Genomic DNA, 4572 nt, shown 5'->3' with positions numbered 1-4572 from the left:
GCTGTGAAGATATTTTTATATAAAATTAATATTTAAATCAGTAGAGTTTGAATAAAGTATAATGAGAGTGGGCTTCATCCAATCAGTTGAAGACCTTAAGAGAAAAAAAAGACTAAGGTTCCCCAAGAAAAAGGAAATTCTGCCTCCAAACTGCCTTCAGACTCGAGTTGCAACATTAAATCTTTCTGTTCTATAGCCTGATAGCCTCTTTTTGTGTGTTCTTTTTAAAGATTGTTTTGGCTATTCTAAATTGGTTGCATTTCCATGTATATTTTACGATCAGTTTGTTCAGATTTTTGAATTTCTAGCCTCCACAATTGCATAAGCCTGAACTATTGTCTTTGCCTTCCTCCTTCCTATACACACACACACACACACACACACACACACACACACACACACCCCTTATCTGTTTTGTGTTTCTATGAGGAACTCTGACTACATATAACTCTGCCTATACTTTTAATGTTACTGAGTTATAAAAATGATCTATTACAACAACCTGGAGGAATAGCCAGATAATTATACTGTATGGGAGGAAAAGCCAATTGCAAAAATTACTTATTGTATAATTTTATTTATATAACATTCTTTAAATGACAATAGTGTATCAACAGAATATAGATTAGTAGTTTCCAGAGTTTAAGAAGTGGTGGGGTCATGGGAGAAGTAGATATGGTTACAAAAGTGTATAACAAGGATCTGCTTGGCAATGGAAATGTGCTATATTTTTACTCTATAAATATTAATATCCTGGTTATGATATTACTAGTGACCTGGTGCACAAAATCCATGCACATTAAAAGGAATTAATTAGAGGAAATATTTTAATATTGCTAGTTGCCCTTTCTCTGTAATAGAAGTGTCAGAGATGAAAGAAAATTAGTAAAATGGATATGAAAATCTTCCTCCTGTCAGAGTCCGGGGTGCACCGCGGGACCCAGAGTCAAGTCCCCACCCACCCACATGTGCTTCAAAATTGCACAAGATGCAGACCTGGCTGGCCCCACCCCCATTGGGCTATATCCAGACCTGGCTGGCCCCACCCCTGTCAAGCCCCGCCAGGTTGGGGGCACAGCCTCAGGTCACCTGGCTGGGGGCTGGGTCATGGGGTGCAACCTGAGGTCCTCCAGCCTGGGCCGGGGGGGGGGACATCTTTAAGTCCCCTGGCCTGGACCAGGGGGCGTGGCTTGAGGTCTCCTTTCAATCCCCACCAGGTGGGGGGGTGCAGCCTCAGATCCCCTGGCCCAGTGCTAGGGTACGGGCCATGGCCTGAGGTACCCTGTCAAGCCTTGCATGGCAGGGGATTCAGCCTCAAGTCCCCGGGCCTGGCGCCGGGGCGGGGGGCACAGCCTCAGGTCCACCGGCCTGGCACCAGGTGGGGTCCTCCAGCATGGCACCAGGGCAGGGGGTGCACCCTGAGGTCCCCCATCAAGCCCCACTGGACAGGGGGCATGGCCTGAGGTCCCCTATCAAGCCCCGGTGGGCGGGGGGCGCGGCCTCAGTCCCATGGCCTGGTGCTGGGGCATGGGGTGTGGCCTCAGCTCCCCTGGCCCAGTGCCAGGGAAGGGGGGGCAGCCTGAGGTCCCCCATTAAGCCCTGCCAGGTGGGGGCATGGCCTGAGGTCCCCAGGCCCAGGGCTGGGGCGGGGGGCACGGCCTGAGGTCCCCTGTCAAGTCCCACCAGGCGGGGGGCACAGCCTCAGGTCCCCTGCCCCAGCCCAGCGCCACACAGCCTCAGATACCAGCAGATTGCTCATTAAGGCTCGTTATGGGAACTCGGCCTCTGCTGTGAGCGCTTCCATCTTGTGTTACCAGATCCCCGCCTCTGCTTTGGGTGCAGCCATCTTATTACAACATTATGGTCAATTTGCACATTCCCTCTCTATTAGATAGGATACTATAGATTTGTAAAGTTATACCACTGGGGATAAATAAGGTTGAGTACATGGGTTCTCTCTGTATTGTTTCTGAAAACTATTTTGAATTTACAATATCTCAAAATATTAATTTTACTTAAAATTTTATTTTGTTTCTATACAACATTAATGAACAATTCAAAAATTGTATTAACAAAAGCATCGCATTTACAAAATATAAACAAAATGAAATATTAAGGATACATTTATCAAATTAATTATAACTCTTCTACTCCAAAAATTATAAAATATTATTGGAATGAATTAAACATTATCTAAATGAATGGAATAAAGTCCCATATTTAGTCACCAAAATACTATATTTAATATAATTAAGTTTGAATTATTCCCAAAGTGATCTACAGATTCAATGTAATCACTAGTAAAATCTCACCTGCTAGCTTTATTTTGTAGAAATTGACAAGCTGATCCTAAAATTTATATAGAAATGAAAGCAATTTAGAATAGCAAAAAAAAAAAAAATCTTCAAAAAGAAGAACAAAGTGAAGAACTCACACTTCCCAGTTTCAAAGCTTATTATAAATCTACAGTAATCAAGCCAGGGTGGTACTGGCATAAAGATACACATATAGACTAATGGAATAGAATTGGGAATCTAGAAATAAGGCCATACATATGTGGCCCATTGATTTTCACCAAGGTTCCTGAATTCATTCATGAGGGAAAGGATGATCTCATCAAGAAATGTTGCTGCAACAACTGGATGTTCACACACAAAAGAATGATGTTGGATTCTACCTTACACTATAAACACAAGTGTACTCAAAGTGTATCATAGATTTAAATAAAATAGCTAAAATAATAAAACTCTTGAGAAGAAAACTTAGAAGTATGTCGGGGTTCTTGTTCCAGCATTACAAAGGGTTCAGCAATCTGGAGAAAGGCTGTGCATAGATTAAATAAGAGTCCAAAGACGAAAGATAATTTTGAAAGGCACTGAGGGTCAGAGGAGCTTCAGCCAAAGGAGCTAAAGTATTTTAGTTCCCCTTGTCTCAGGACCCTTGCTTTTTATTAACACAGTATGTCCTAAGGCAAGAGGTAGATAATACACTTCAAAGGGTAGGGTAAAGAAGCATTGTCAGATTGGAGAATAGCCTACAGCTGTTCAGGTGTTTGGCCAACAGGAGGCAATAACATTTAGATTAAGATGCCCTGAGCTGTCTGGCAGCAAACAATCATCCTATTCAGGTTTTGGGGAAGTGCCTTTTAGCCATTCCAACAGGTGATTACATATGTGACTCAGCACTTGTTGAGCCCCCAAATTTAATCAACCTTTTGATGAAACTCTTGCAATTATGACAAGCTGGAATTGGCTTCTGGCAGCAGTAAGTCTTGATGACCTTGAGTTAGGCAATGATTTCTTACATACCACACCAAAAGCAGAAGTAACTACCACGACAAAAGAGAATTTAAACCTTATCAAAATTAAAAACATTGCTGCACATGATATAAAAAAAGGTGAAAATAAACACAGAGATGGAAGAAAATATGCACAAACATATTTGATGAGGAAAGTATTTCCAGAATATATGAAAAAATTTTGCAATTTAATAATATAAAGACAAATCCAACTTAAAAATGGGCAAAGGCTCTGAATAGATATTTCTTCAAAAATGGTATAAAAATGCCGACCAGTACATTAGAAGCAGCTCCACATCATTATCCATCAGGGGAAAGCAAATCAAAACCACAATGAGATATAACTTCACATTCATTAGAATATTTCAAATAAAAAAGAGAAAAACAAGTGTTGGTGAAGATGTGAAAAAATTGGAATAATCATTGTTGGTGGGAATGTAAAATGTAGCTACTTTGGAAAATATCTGACAGTTCCTCAAAACACAGAGTTGTCATATGATACAGAATTTGTATTCCTAAGTATATACCTAAGAGAAATTAATATGCATGTCCACAATATAATTAATACACAAATATTCAAAGCAGCATAGTCAAAAAGGAAACAACCCTCATGTACATTAGCTGGTACATGGTTAAGCAATGTATATGTGTGTGTGTAAAGCCTAAGCAACCATCTGACTGTCTGACCAGTAGTTATGACATACAATGATCACCAGGGGGCAGATGCTCAATACAGGAGCTGCTGAGCTGCAGTGACTTGGCAGCTGTGGTTCTTGGGTGATGCACCCGGAACCAGAGAGGAGAGAGCCCAATTCCAGGGTGCATCATCTGAGAACCACCCTCTTGCAATCTGGGACCCCTCGGGGGGTGTTGGAGAGCTGGTTTCAGCCCAATCCCCGCAGGCCAGGCCGAGGGACCCCACCAGTGTATGATTCCATGCACTGGGCCTCTAGTAGTGATTATAAAAATGAATAAAGGCTATAAAAATAATGAATTACTGATTCTTGATACAACATTGATGAATCTTGAAAATGTTATGCTAAGTGATAGAAGCCATATATCATGTAATTCAATTTATATGAAATGAACAAGATAGGTAAATCGGTAAAACATAAGAATGACCAGTAATGAGAAAAAAACAAGATGGCAGCATAAGGTAAACACCTAACTGTTGCCTACCACAACAATTTTGAAACTACAACTGGAAAACAGAGCGCACACCGTCCAGAACCACCGGAAAGCTGGCAGAGTGGAAAACCTACAACTAGAGAAAA

Source organism: Eptesicus fuscus, chromosome 1, assembly GCF_027574615.1.
Source record: "Eptesicus fuscus isolate TK198812 chromosome 1, DD_ASM_mEF_20220401, whole genome shotgun sequence".
Lineage (NCBI taxonomy): Eukaryota > Metazoa > Chordata > Mammalia > Chiroptera > Vespertilionidae > Eptesicus > Eptesicus fuscus.
Note: the sequence above shows the minus strand (reverse complement) of the source record.